The sequence below is a fragment of the Ailuropoda melanoleuca genome, chromosome 1 (genome assembly GCF_002007445.2).
Source record: "Ailuropoda melanoleuca isolate Jingjing chromosome 1, ASM200744v2, whole genome shotgun sequence".
Taxonomy (NCBI): Eukaryota; Metazoa; Chordata; class Mammalia; order Carnivora; family Ursidae; genus Ailuropoda; species Ailuropoda melanoleuca.
Window position 1 is genome coordinate 16358348 of NC_048218.1, and position 16319 is coordinate 16374666.

The following is a 16319-nucleotide window of genomic DNA, read 5'->3' on the forward strand; positions in this document are numbered from 1 at the left end:
ATATACCAGCAAAGTTGACAACATAGAACAGAGACAATTCTTGAAAACACAATTTATCAAAATTAACAAGACAGAAAATATGAATAGTCTTAATTAAGGAAATTGAATTTGTTACCATAAAGAAAAAACCTGAGATAGATAGAATTAACTGGTAAAACTAACAATGAAGAAATAAAATCAAAGTTACACATTCTTTTTCAAAAAACAGAGCAGAAGGGATAACATTTAACTCATTTTATGAGACCAGCCTATTACTAGTATCAAAAACAGTAAAACACCTAGAAAGAAAAGAAAAAAGAAAAGAAAAGAAAACAGAAAAAGAAAGAAAGGAGAATATTACAGACCAGTATTAGCCATAATCATCATTACTAGCTGAATTGTGTCCCTTCCAAAAGATATGTTGGATTTCTAAACCCTGGTTAAATGGATCCCAAGGGCATTATATGGGGGGGGGTAGGATATCACATACTGAATTATTTCATTAATATCACATTCTTCAAATAACAAAATTATAGAAACAGAACACATTTTGGTTTCCAAGGACTATAGGAGGTAGGAGAGGATGGGTGTGACTATAAAGAGGTAGCACTAGCAGATCTTTGTGGTGTTTTGATTGTGGTGGTGGTTATGCCAATCTAACCTAAGTTATAAAATGATAAAACTAAGTATACATATTATTTTAATGTCAATTTCCTCATTTTGACATTTCATTGCGGTTATTTAGGATGTAACTTTTGGGAGAAACATGGTGAAAGATACATGGCACTTCTTTGTATTACATTTGTAATTTCTTGTGATTCTATATTTCACCATTTAAAAAAAAGTAATATTTATAATGAAGAACTAGTGTTTTTAACCTATTGTCAAAGAACAAAAATTAATTACTAGACAAACTAAATGAAAGAAAAGATACACAAAATAAAAAATTCATTTATTTTTAGAATCAGGAATATCTTTCCATTTTAAGAGCATAATCAGAACATAATTTATAAATAAAAACAATTTAAAAACTAGTATTACTTGTTGAAAGAATATTTATAAGCTATTAATATAGAGAATTGTTACTACAATACTTGCCTTTCTATAATCCCAACAAAACCAAAAAGTGATTTCATATAATTGCTACTTGTATACAAACTTTGAAAATACTCTAAGTATTTAAAGATTATCACATTTTGATGTGATAAATGCAAACAGTTTCTTGCTAACATGTCTAATCTAGGTTCTACTGACAAAAATGCATGACATGCTGACTACGCCCTAACTCTAGATTTTGTTTTAATAACACTCATTGTATAGACACCAATCTCACATACATGTATTGCTAGGAATGGAACTAGGGTCTTTAAAATAATTTCAGCAAACTCACCTTATTTGTTTTTAACTTGTACCCAAAAATGAAGCAAGTGATGGTGTCTTTTCAAAATTCATCCTCAGTTTTTTGTTTTAACAATTTATACTTCCATCATGTTCGGAGCCTTTGTCAGGCTAATGGCTTCCACTTGACCTTTCTACCTAATAGCCTCACTGCACATGTCAGGAAACAAACGTGGGGATTGTGCCAGTTGTTAAGTAGGTGTAAAAATTAATAAAAGGAAACCTCATTAAAATGGAGCTAGGACACGAGAAGGGGAGCTCTCATGTCCTACCACCTGGGCTCAGTTGCAGACCAAGAAATAACACCTCGCGTACAAGATTAAGCCTATTCTTTACTACCTCCAACTGGAGAAGGAAAGGTTTTCTTCTCACCTGGCAACAGTCCAGCCAATGAAAGACTGTCACAACTAGACAAGGAAAAGCCACTACACCTCAAAATCCCAGTTTATTCAACTGGATTTTTGTTTATAACAGCCCCTCCCAACTTCCTGCTTTCCACCAGTTGAGTATTCCTCTCCCTTGTTCTCCAGATTTGCCTATGGTTTTTCCATAACTTGCTTGTCTCAAATTGGGGTTCTCTTCTATTTCTGAATAAACACCTTTTTGCTGGTAAAATGACTGACAGTTCTATTTTTAAGGTCAACATATGTCTATTCCAATTATGCATTCTGGAACTGGGGAAAGAACCACAGGATAGATTTGGGGATCCAGTGAACCCACTGTGAGAAGGACCTGAGTAAAACTTCACTGATTGTCTGACTCCCTAAGCTCCTCCTCTCACTAGTGAGTCACAGCAATGTTCTTGGTCTCCCAAAATTAGTGTCAGTTTAGAGCCAGTAGTCCAAAAATATTAATGATTTTTCCCCTGTCAGTGTGCAGGTACCCTGGTAGAAGGCCTCAGATCTTTTGAGGAAAGTCTGGGAGAACAGAAAAATTTTCAGTATTATATAGGGATCCTTCTTCCTCAAAGGGACCTGACCTCCTCTTCATTCAAAAGGTTCTAGGTTTGCAAACTGGCTCAATGCTGGGAATTGATTGAGGAGCTGTGACTCCATTTTTATGATTCAAATTCACTTGACCCACAACTTTTCTGTTTATACAGATCAAGTAAGAATTTAGTAGACTTCCTATCTATTTCACTTCTAGGAACACCATGATGAACTAGCCAATGCCATGAATCTACATGAGTCAGACTTGCTTTGACTCTGCTGTCTATTATGGTAATTACACCCACCTGGCCTTTGGTGGTAGAGTGCTGTCACTTGGACTGCCCATCACCCCTGGACCCAATTATTTCCAATGCATTTAGTTTTTCCAATTGAGTAGCAACAGTCCTCACTGTAAGTTCTGGCCTAGAGGGTACAATGGATACAGAGCTTTTCAAGGATGCTTGGGCTCCCCTCACAAATTTATTTCTCAAAAGATTAGGAAAAAGTAGATCTTCTGACCCTCCCAGTGTGGGTCAGTAAGTCTTAAATGATAAACCCACTCTAACTTTCCAATCTCCCTAAGCCTTTTAGCCCCTTCCTGTACAGTAAACCGTGGCAGCTTGGGCATTTCCAATTCATTCGAGGTGGGCCATCTTTTGGCCCATGTTTCAGCCAACCTAACAAACAAACCATCAAAACTTTTTCTAATCCCTTAAGCTGCAGCATTAAATGCAGACTCTCTGCTTATGGGCCCATATCAATACACTTAGCTTGATACAAATTTATGTTCCTCCCCTATTATCCCTCACTCTTGGTATTCTTTCCCACACAAGTTCCCTTGATTTCTGCTGGTAAAAATTGGAAAAAATAGTTCTTTTGAAGTGCAACACACCTCCTCATGGATCACACATTTTACCTCATCTTTAGGGGTCTCTTGGGACTTGAGTCTAGTTAGAGATTTTGAAACGAAGAAGGGTGGTGGGGTGGGTCCTGACGAGAGTCAGTATCATTGTCTTCTCATGACAGCTGCCCCAAGGACACCATTGCTGTTTCCTCAGGCTAGGTAGGGTTAATACCTTCAGACCACTCACTACCACTGATGGTGAAGATGCCCTGACACAGAAGGTGGGTAAACCAATTCCAGTGGCAAAGAAGACTCATCACAATTTAGGGACTCAGCATCCCCAGCTTTATCAGGATCTTCCCCCAAGTCCCCTTGCCAATTTATAGAATACCATTCTTTCCTAACCAATGCCCTCACTTCCACGGTAGACACAATGCAAGGCCAGGGAGTTGAACTTGTATTCAGCCAATCACAGGATGAGGTTGTATTTCATTTTCAGTAATTTAAGCCCTGCAGCTACAGGAGATAAAAGTCTCTCCTTCAGGGCACAGATGGAAGATCTTAGGTCATTTATGCAGCACTTCATCTGGGAATTCAAATCTCTGAGGTCATGTTTTTCTTTCACCACTTTGTCCAGCAATATTAGGAGAAACCAACCAGTGTCATATTCCTTAGTTTTCAAAAAATGTTAGAAAGTGTCATATACAGAGTAACTTAGTTCCTTGCTTTTTATTAGGAGTTGATTAGGAGTGTCCACTGCAGACATTTTATCTCTATATAAATCGTTCATACCACGTATGAACCAAGTGCTGTCTTTACTACTGGAAATAGAACCATTAGCATCTTTAGATTTAATCAGATTAGAGAGGCAATTCCAGAAACACCAGAAGGAATTTAGAAAACTCATCTTTAATATTCTGCTCCCCTGAGGGGCACCTATCGCTTAAGCATCCAACTCTTGGTTTCTGCTTAGGTTGTGATGTCAGGGTTATAGGATTGAGCCTCAAGTTGTCGGGTTCTGCACTCAGTGGGAAGTCTGCTTCTCCTCTCTCTTTTGATCTGCCCCTCCCCTCACTCATGCACTCTCTCTCTCTGAAATAAGTAAATTAATGTTTCAAATCATTCTTGGTACCAAAATGTGTATTAGTCAGAGTTCTCCAGAGAAACAGAACAAATAGGATATGAATAGATATATACAGGTTTTTTTATGAGGGATTGGCTGACATGATTATGGAGGCCAAGAAGTCCCGCAGTCTGCCACCAGCAAGATGGAGGCCCGGGAAAACTGGTGGTGATGTTGTAGCCAGCCCTAAGGGCTGAGATACGGGAACTAATGTGTAAGTCCCAGTCCAGGTCCTAAGGCCCAAGAACTAGGAATTCTGATGTCCAAGGGCAGGAGAAGATGGATGTTCCAGCGCAACCAGAGTGAGTTAATTCATCCTCCCCTGCCTTTTGTTCTGTTCAGGCTGTCAATGGATCAAGTGATGCCCACCCACAATGCTGAGGACTACCTTTTTACTCAGCCCACAGATTCAAATGCCCATCTCCTTCAGAAGCATCCTCACAGACATACGCATAAATAATGTTTAACTAGATATCTGGGCATCCCTTAGCCCAGTCAAGCTGACACACAAAAACCATCACACCTTCTAATCTATTTTGTGGTGATAACTTTTTGCAAGTATGAAATAGCAACATTAATATCTACTTCATTGATAATTGCTAAGATAAATTCATAAAATCTGTAAAAACTAGTCTTTTTAAAGCCTCTAAGTTTGATTTTTGCCTTCCAATTTTACCTATCATTGAAAAAACCTACTTCATTCCTACAATACTTAGAAGGGTTAATATCATTAAATATATACAAAGTATCATATCAACAAGGAATCCTATCACTGAACAGCTTGAAAAAGTTGGAACCAAACTTGCTTCTTATCTTACTGAAATATTAAGAGTTCTTTTTCTGTAATTTAAATGTTTTCAACTGAATTTTTCTTCTCCACAGCATCATGCGTCTTCATGCAATAATGTGAGTTTACGGTCAGCTTCCATATTATCGTTGGATAAGCAAAAGAATCTCAAATTCAGTGTCTTAGCAGTTACTTAACTTACAAATGTTAGTATGCTATTAAGCACTCTGTTGATTTAAGCTGACATTTTATGCAGAGCAATACTTTTTGGATCAACAAAGTAGTGCATTGATTTGCATTTTTGGTGCAAGTTCCATAGCTGAGTAACTGCAGCAAGTTTTCAGCCATAAATGTTGTGCTATCAGTCCATACTCCTACACAAAGCTCAATCTCCAAATTACATTGGCTAACCGTACATGGTTTTATACAGTTCAAATCTAGTCGTTTTAAATCAACAATGAAGAAAAAAAATTCCACTTATCAACATTATGTTAAAAAAACTATAGCTATAAGAATTGCTGTGTTAGCAGTATCAGTGCTAGTCTAGTTGCAACTAAAAACACTCCGCTTAGCTTTAATTATCCTGTGAGTTAGTCTCCTATATCATCAGCCACTTCCTGAATACATGATATCATTGGAAAGTAGATTTGATGGACCTCATACCACAGATTCTTCCAAGCAAATATTTTCTTTCAGGCAAATATCTTTACTACCATATTTCACTGGTGTGTCAGCAATTGTGTGTTTTATTTAGTCTCAGCCACCCGAGTGCTATTTTACAAGAAGCCCACATAGCACCAATATTTATGTGTGCAATGTCGAACATCTGTTTCTGTCAGCTTTTTAACTCATTAGTCTTTTTTACGAAGAGCTCTTGGTTTTAAACATATTTATTTATATGTTTTATGTAAACACTAGTGAAGTTTTGATGGCTTCATCCCTTAATTATCCAATATATCTCCACAAATAATGCACTGTGGTTTTAGCACATTACCATTAATTATGGTTCAAAAACTGATCTCAGTATACTAGGAATTACACTTTTGAGGAAGAGGAGTATGAGCTCTTGGTTTTCAGCTCTTGAGAATGACCTCCCTTGCCACCATTGGCCCGAAGCCGCCTGCGCGTTCACAAAGGTATATCTCCTCTGATCAAGCCCAGCGTGACTTGTTTCTGCCTATGTAAATTAGGAATAAAAATAAGCACTGCGAATTGTATTTCCTTATGATAACTAATAACATTAAAGTATAATTTGAAAAGGAGTTAGTAAAAGCATCAATTATTCTAAAAATAACAAATTATAAAAATACATATAAAAGTTTACCTTTTCTCAAAATTTTACATCCATTTGGGTTACAGTGGGCAAATTAACCTTAAAATGTCACATGTTACAATATGGGCCTACTTCTTATGGCTAGCATGAAGCTTGTATCATATGTGACTCAAAACACTGTTTTATAGCCTGGTCAGAAATGATCCCACTGATCACAAACCCGGATGGCCTGGTGAAATGAAATTGCAGCAACACTTTGAAATGTTCACTCTCAATGCTTATCTTGCCCGAAACTCACAACAAAGAGTTTCCACTGGCTCCAGTACACAAACTCACACTTCACTACCAAAGTCTACAGGGTAAAGAAGCATTAAAAAAAAAATAGTAACAGGGACGCTTGAGTGGCTCAGTAGGTTAAAGGTCTGACTTCGGCTCAGGCCATGATCTCACGGTCCTGGCATCCAGCCCCACATTAGGCTCCCTGCTTAACAGGGAGTCTGCTTCTCCCCCAGCACTCCCCCCACTTACACTCTCTCTCTCTCTCAAATAAATAAATAAAATCTTAAAAAAAAATAATAATGTTACAAACGTATGTAGTTACAGATTGTGGTATGACAATAAAGAAAAAAATACAGTGTGATATAAGCAAATGAAACAGGAATCCTATTTCCATTGAAGGTCCAGGAAAATCCTTTCCAAGGAAGGATGAATGGATGAGGAATGCCTTCTAGGTAGAAAATGAGAAGACATCAAATTCCACAGAATCCAGAACCGAAAGGAGGCCAGAATGATCATAGGTTGGGAGAGAGCATAAGTCTTAGGAAATAAGCAAGGTGAGGGAGGAAAGCCCAGAGCCTGCAGGGTACTCTCTATTCTGATAAAGAATCTGAATTTTCCGTTAAGATACTATTTAAAGGAGGAGATTAGGTTGTGATTGTGGGGCCTTATATAATCAGATTTGTACCACAGGTGCCAGATTGGAAACAGCTGTCGTAAGGAACATGGAACCCAGTGTTAGTCTGGGTGTAGAACGTAGAAGTCAGAAAGAGGCCAAAGATATGGCATTTTTATTTTTGACAATTTTCTGTGTTTGTGTGTTTCCACTTGTGATTGTAGCATATTGTACAAACTCAGTAAATACCTTTTAACGAATTAACACATGGATTTATTTTGTATGCTGTACAAAAAGTATTATTTTTTTCCTAATACAGAATTTCCTGGTGTAAATAAGAATATAAAGTACATCAATAATTCATGGTGTTTTGGGGGTGCCTGGGTGGCTCAGTGGGTTGAGCGTCCAACTCTTGATTTCAGCTCAGGTCGTGATCTCAGGGTAGTGGGATCGAGTGTCCTGTCTGACTCCAACACTCAGCAGGGAGTTTGCTTGAGATTCTTTCTGTCCTTCTCCCTATGCCCCTCCTCCCCTCTCTAAAATAAATAAATACATCTTCAAAATAATTCAGTGTTCCTAAAAAAGAATAAAAGTAATTATGTTAAATAAAATTATAGAACAAATTTCTGGTGGTGATGGCCATCCTCAAGTCACTTCTAAGAATCACTGGTAGTAAGATAGCATTGTTGTTGATACTTTAAAGCCTGAGTCAACTTTTCTTAGATATTTATAGGGTGACTTTATAGATAAAATATAGAAGCAACTATTTGTGCTAGATTGTTTTATTGCAGACAGTTTTTCATTCTTCCTTTCCTGTAAGGCAATTATTCACTGCTGCTCATTGCCCTGGAGTTCAAGGGGCTCATTATGGAAAGACAATTTATTCCCGGCTCCGTTGACACTGAACTTGGCCATGCGATGTGCTTTGACTGATGGAATATGAATAGACATGGTATATAATACATTGGAGAAGAATCTTCAAGATGTGCTAATACATTTTGCCAGCCCATTTGTTTCCGTCTTCTGTCTGGGTCCTGGAATGGAAATATATGGAAGGTTGTCACTGAGCTCAGCCTATGTGTAGCTTAAGCAAGAAATAAATGTTGCTTTATTGTTGCAGCCACTGAGATTTCATGGTTGCTTATTCCCTCAGAAAATCTGCTAAAACAATCTGTACGGTGACAATTTGGCTAAATGAATTATGGCAAAATTCTCATCCTTATATTACTCACTGATGAATTTTCAGTATTTGGACAATGCTAACATAGATTTAGAACTCACTAAATAGCTTTGGATGAGTTAATGGAGTGGTGAATTAAGTGAATTCAATGAGGATAGTCATCTTCATTACAGAGCACATTTTGAAAGTCAAAGTAAGAAACAGAAAGGAAACATATAGAATGGGGTCACATTGAAAAAAGCCAGGAGTAGTAAGGCAGTCACGTTTTATGCAGTATGAAGAAATTGACAAATGTAGATTTTTTTCCTCAACTCACTACAATCTGTCTTCTCCCTCTATGAGTTTCCCAAATGTCCTCCCTTTGCAAATATCGAAGGTTTCATCTTTCTTGACATTTCATCAGTTTTTCACAACGTTGAACAACCACATTTTTTGAAACACCTTCTCTTTTCTGCAATGCCACACTCTGTTGGTTTTCTACTTATTTCCCTGACTTCTCAGGCGTTAAGTGTTGACATTACTTACTCATGGCTTTGTCCTAAGCCTTCTTTCTTCACACTCCATACTTCCTAGATGATTTCATCCATAAATACGGCTTCGGTTACCAACTATTCAAGGATAACTGACACAATCACATCTTTAATATTTACCTCGAGGTTGCTTCAGCCTTGGATGGCTGGCTCTGCCTGACACCTGCAAGTAAATCTCTCTAAGACAGGGAGCAAAGCCAAAGGTACTGAATGCTTCTGGGAGGTTTCAGAAGATAACTAAAACGTGTCCATTGAATCTCTCTCTAGTGTGAACAAGAGTTTTTTGGTAAAATGATAGAGGTAAATTCAAATAGGAATATGCATTAGTCAGTGATAAGGAAACAGTAGGGCATGTGAATAGAAACAATGTTGGTGAAGTTTGTTATGAGACAAAGAAGTATTTGTCAGTTTCACGTGAAAGAGTATACTTTGACATCGTACATTTCACATTTGTGGTCAGTATTAAAGAAATTGAGTAGCTTGTGAATAGGGACAAAGTTTGTGAAGTTTGTTATGGGACAAAGAGGTAGGTTGTCAGTTTCAGGTGAAAGTGCATACGTAGACATTCAAGTACATTTCATATTTGTGGGATTGGTAGCAGAAAATAAAAGCTACAATATATCTTCTTATGTTAGATGAGTAATAACAATAACTGCATTTTAGATATTTTCTGCCCTAATTTGACACTGAAAATAAGATCTTCCCAATTTTTTTTAAAGATTTTATTTATTTATTTGTCAGAGAGAGAGAGAAAGAGCTAGTGAGCACAAGCAGGGAGAGCAGCAGAGAAAGAGTGAGAAGCAAGCTCCCTGTTGAGCAGGGAGGGCTCCATCCCAGGACGCTGAGATCACGACCTGAGCCGAAGGCAGAGGCTTCACCGACTGAGCCACCCAGGTGCCCCAAGATGTGCCAATTTTTAAATGTAAATGTTTGATGTTGTCAGTTATTATTTATGGGTTTAATTTACTAACATTCTATAAGCCAGTTGGACATGAAACTAAGGTCTCCCCAAATTTAAAAAGCATAGTTAAAATGTGAGGTCTAGAGTAGAGAGTATGTTCCATATATCTCTTTTCACCTGGAAATAAATGCCTAAATTAACATACTTGAGATTTTTGCTGGGTGTGATGGGTAACTTTATGTGTCAGTTTGGCTAAGCTGTGGTACCCCACTGTTCTGTTGAATACCTCTAGATGTTGCCTTGGAGGTAATTTTTAGAAATGATTCACATTTAATTAGTAAACTTTGAATAACGTAGATTGTCTTCCATAATATGGTTGGGCCTTATTCATTCTCTTGAAGGCCTTAACAGGAAAGAACAAGATTCCTTATGGGGCTGTAATATCAACTCTTCTCTGGGTCTCTAGCCTTTGGGCCTGCCTTGCAGGTTTTGGACTTGCCAGCCATTACAGCCATGTGAGCCAATTCCCTAAAATAATATTTAAGAAATAAATATTCTTATGTACAAATAAGATTAATTATGTAATTACTATATTAAATAAAACATTTTATGTAGTTAAGATACATATGTATGTATGTATATATATCTTATATATTTAACATATGTATTTCTCTGGAGAACCCTATTAATACACTAGGATTCTCTTGAGCTTCAAATAGAAGTGGGGAGCAATTTGAAAAGAATTATTACAAGGCTTTTAAAGCACAGGCAATATTCAATTTTATGTTTTTAAATCTGGGTGGATATTTAGTCTACTAATATTCTTTAAAATATACTTTCCATATATATTCTATGTGGTATTAATGTGTTTCACAATTGAAAAAATAAGATGAAAATTAAATTTGGAGTTTTAATTTCCAGATGAGTATATAGTATATAATATATAAGCCAACATCTATTCATTTCATTTATGAGATGGTACCAATTCTAGTTTGCCCTCCGTATAAAACAGATAAGGTCTTAACCTCATATATAACATTTTGGTTAAATACCTTGTATTTTCTTTCCTTCTTCTTTTTTTTTTTTTTTAAATCCAGTAGGTCTTTTACAGATAATCTTTTTGTTTTAAAGGTTTTGTTTATTTGAGAAAGAGGATGCAGTGGGAGGAGCAGCGGGAGAGGGACAAGCCAACTTCCGGCTGAGCAGGAGTCAGATGCTGGGCTTGATCCCAGGACTCTGAGATCTCAACCTAAGCCAAAGGCAGACGCTTAACAGACTGACCCACCCAGGCACTCCTACAGATAATCTTTAAGACTTAATGGTATAGGAAATAAAAATTACTTGATTTTAAGAAGTCTTCAGTGACCAACTTGTGGTTGAATAGCCTCTTAACTATATTTTCTTTATCCTTTTTCCATCAAACTTTATTTAATTCTGACTTACCAGTTTCCCCAATCTTGCTTTGAGCTATATAGTAAGGTGCTTTAATTGAATAAACTCTATGAACTAAATCTTGCTTTTTTAGCTTCCAGATACCATTCTCTCAAATGAAGTCTTTAATGCATGTGTACTTCAGAAAAGTTCAAAAACATTGTAGTTAACTGGGAAAAGGTCATTTGGCATGCTTGTCATTCCTCCAGCCACACAATGGAAGCAGGCCCCTCCCACAGAGGGCTGGCAAAGAACCTATTCTACAAACAGAGTTGGGCAGGTGCCCTGGTATAAATCTCTCCATCTTCAGCCTTCAACTACCCAGAATTGTTCAAGGAAAGGAGAAATGTGTTTTTAGTGGGAATTGGGTTCCATTCTTATTCTTTGTTAATCTCTTGTTCAAAATGAATGAGAAACCCAACTAATGAAAGCCCCCCATTGAATTTCCACCAAAAATATGCAAAGTTTGAAAATTTTTCTCAACTTCTGGAAGCTTTTGATGGAGATTTCTGATCTGTAGCCCAAGTGACTTTTAAGTTATACTGTTCCTATTGCAAATATGGTGATCCATTTGATTCAGTTCGTTTTTTAACCATCAGTGACTTTCATTTGCAATAGGAAGTTTGTCACATCCTACTCTGATTTTTAGAAGGATGTCAAGAACCGATTATAATCAGAATAGAAATGCCTCACTATTACATGTATACATGTGTACCTATAATGATTATGCTTTATAAGTAGGCACACTCTTCATATTTTGTGAAAAATATACTTCCACTAAATCACTAACATAGACTATTTTTTGTGCAATTCAAAATTAGTCAAACGTGAAATTGGTTTCTTTATGCAAGATTTAAGAACTGAGGCTGTATGATGATCAAACAAAACATAACATTCTGGACTTTAATTGTTACATTAAACAGTCTAATACACATGTGGTTTTGAATTCATTAAAATGAATTTCCTTTAGACGCTTTGGGTTTGCCTTCTGTGAGATCCATTTATGAACTGGGCTGTTTGGCTGATGACTAGACATCAAGGAATGAATGAGAGGACTGTTTTCATTTGCTTCAGTGAAAATTTAGCCACATTCTTTGTAAGGGGTTGACTTGTTTTCCATTTCTAAACCCCTGTCACTCCTCATTGATCTTAGAGAAACATTTATGTAATGACAACATGTATTTTATAAAAAATAACATATTTTTCCATATTCCTTTCAACTCTGAACTTTCTTTTGTAAATTTTTGGATTTGTATTCTCCCACCCACCCCCAAAATCCTGTATCATGAGAAATAGAGGTCTATATACAAAATCAATTCAGCCAGTTGGAATAAAGTAACTTCTCTTTAATTCAGGTATAATTGACATACAACGTTATATTAGATTCAGGTATACAATGTAATGATTCAATATTTGCATATATTATAAAATGATCATCACAACAAGTCTAGTTAACATTCATCACCATATATAGTTACAAAAAAATTTTGTGATGAGAACTTTTAAGATCTATTCTTTTAGTAACGTGTAAATATGCAATATAATATTATTAACTATAGCCACCATGCTGTACATTACATTCCCATGACTTATTTTATAGCTGTAAATTTAGAATGAAGTAACTTTTAAATCTAGGTATACTACATATTTGACTGCCTTCAGACAAATTTAAATGACATTGCTATATTTGTGGTTTCATTCCAAAAATAGAGGTGCCTGGGCAACACTCATGTTCAAATTCCTGTAATATTAACATGAGATGAAATTAGTACAATGGAAGTTTTCATTTTATTTCAATTTTCATCTTTGTAGGATAAGTAGCAGAATGAAATAACATCCAAACATTAGTTCCAGGTATAATTATTATAAATGTTTTCCTAAAATCTGCAGAAACCAAAGAATATTTTAAGCCTTTTGGAACAAGTCACTATGATTCCAAATGGTTAGCCCTGACTATGCTAAAATCATTATAACCTGTGATACCATGTGAAGAACAAGAAAAATAATCAGCCTCTTAGCAAAATGTGTTTCTGATATAATTCAGCTAATAAGGTTGCCCCTTGCCTATAAATGATGTGAACTGTAAATGAGGATTCACTGTAAACACAGTTTATACCAAAATGAATAGATGATTTAATGTTAAATAATCTACCTGACTATAAAATTGTTAACACATTTAATATACTTATAAATAAGGCATACTAAATATTATAAATGTTTAACATCAAATATTCTGTGGAAAATTTCAAAGTGTGGATTACTGTTTGAATTACTTGCTTTGATAGATATAATTATAAACTGTCATGAGAACAGAGATCTCTTAAATGTTAACCAGTTGCATTATTTTTCAGATAAAATTTTCATAGCCTACCCTGTGGATAAATGTGCATCTGCCATTGAAAATAATGAGCAACTGGTCAGGCAACTGGACTCTACAAGGATGTTAAGTCTGTACTGTTGTATTGAGCTGGTCAGTTGATTTTTTAATAAGTTTAAAACAGAGTTAGTAAAAATCTAAATTTACATTCAAGATTATATATGCAATGGCTGACCTTTACACCAAAAAGTAAAAATTATAATATGATTTAATATAGTTCAACACCAATTATCTGTCCTGACAGTGACATTAATTTCTTCAAAAAACCCAAACAATTCTGAAATTTTTCATTTTCTATTTTGCCTTTCAGCTAATTTTGTCTGTTAAGAATATGATTCTATGTTATTGCCTGTTTTTCTCACTATTCACTTGAATTTATGAATGTATGCATTATATTTTTTTTAATTTCTAAGAGATTCAGACCTAACTTCCACAAGTTAGAATTCATGCTATTTATGTAATTCCTTGTACACATACATTTGTTAACGAATGTATATACAAATTAAAACAAGTCATGTGTAAAAAGAAATATTATATGTCAAGAAAAGGACAAACTCAAATAAGCGAAGATTATCAATTCATTTGTATAGATTGACAATAGTTCTATTAATCTCTTAAGAAAGCATTTATTAAATCTCTCAAAAGTTTTATTTATAAGGCTAAATTAATGATTGAAATGTAATTCTCCATATGGCTAAATAAATAAGATTATTACTAAGATAATAATGGGACTGTTTTCCTTGTAAGTCTTTTATGTTTGTCCAATATTGGTGAAAGGTTTAAAATTTTGTCATAGAAATTATAGTTGCATTTCAATTAGACCCATGTATATAAAATTAAGTCAACTCACTGTTAGCAATATCTCCTTCAAGAAGAATGTTTGATGCATTCCTATTACTTTTTCTCATCACTACGAATAGCTTATCCTCAGCTTCCTTTACAAAAATTGTCAAAAAAGAGAATATAGATAAGTAAAATAATATTTATAAGTATAAAAAAAGTTTAAGCATACAATAACTGAAGTTAGCCCTCTGGATTACAGTCACACACAGCATTTGCTAACTCTGTGACCTTGGAACTGGCCCTCCCTTCGAAGACTCAGGTTCCTCATGTGCATATGTAGGTGTGATAGTACCCACTTTGGAGTCCTTATGAGGATTGCTGTGGTTAATGTAGGTGATGTACTTCCAGTAATATCTTCTACCACACAGGAGGCAGCCATCATCGTGGCTCACAAAACCACACATAACAATGTTACCTGAATCTCACGTGGCTGGGAAAAACTCCTTAAAATGGAGAGAGGAATAAGTAAAAACAATTTTGAAAAAAAGTGAGAAGGGACAGAAGTTAAATTTTTTTCTCAGAGAAACATGTGGATTTTAGCATTCAAAAACAAGCACTTGTGACTCTTTCAGCAGGAGTTGAAACTGGCAGCAGCAGAAAACAAGGTAAAAATATGTTTAAATTGGAATTCACTCAGATTTGGTAAGTATAAAAAATACGCTCAAATAAACAGCAAAAGCATGATAAATGGCGTAACACTGGGATAATCTGCCTTGCAAAAAAAGAGTGGCATTACTCCTTTCTCTTAAGGAAATTCACAAAATCACAAATAAGTTGAATCTTCAGTGTTCTTTTACATTGACTTTTCAGGTGTTTTGTTTGTTTGGTTGGGTGTTTTTCTGTGAGCATAAAATCTCAGTTGCTCCTAATTTTTGATCTAGAGGAAGTCCAAGGATACCAGGGAAAGGAGTGATGACTGGAAACAAAATGCTAACAGGAAGAGCCACCATAGGGGCCCCTGGGTGGCTCAGTCAGTTGAGCATCTAACTCTTAGTTCAGGCTCAGGTCATGATCTCAGGGTCTTGAGACTGAGCCCCACATAGGTCTTCATGCTCAGCTTGGAGTCTGCTTGTCCTTCTCCATCCGCCTCTGCTCCTCCCCCTCTGTCCCTCCCCTTCTGCTCCTCCCCCCTGCTCCTCACCTGCTCATGTGAGCCATGCACTTTCCCTCCCTCTCTCTAATAAATAAGTAAAATCTTAAAAAAAAAAAAAAATGAGTAGATGAGATAAGAAGTTTCAGCTCCTCACTCTGCAGTAGTCACTGGTTCAAGCACTTTATATTTCTGACAATCCTACAAGGTAATGGTAATTCCTCCCACTTAACAAGCGAAGAAATCAAGTCACAGGAGAACTACAGTAACTTTGATCTTCAAAGCAATGAAGAATAGCTCATTTATATAATGGTCCATTTCAAATATTTGAACATTTTAAAGGACAGAAATGGCAAAAACATTTTATAGGCTATTTATGCTGAAGATAAATGTGCATTTCTCCTACTACAGATTCATTGCTGAAGTCGATATGGCAAGAAAGAAAAACATTTTGACACTGAGAGAGCTTTCCTCTGCCTTTATAATCCAATCCCTAAAACATATTTGCATGAATAGCATTAATGTTATGATTNAATAGAATTAATGATATGATCGAAATAATTATGTAATTTCCTGGAGCCTCCATTTGGTCATTAATAAAATGCCAGTAAAGATGATGTAATTCTTATCTTTGCTCCTCTATAGGTAAGGTTCCCTGCCCCAACACCCAGCTTCTTTCAAGATTTTTTCTTTAAAAACAAAAACAAAAACAAGTTGCTCAGATATTTTTTGGATGAGATTA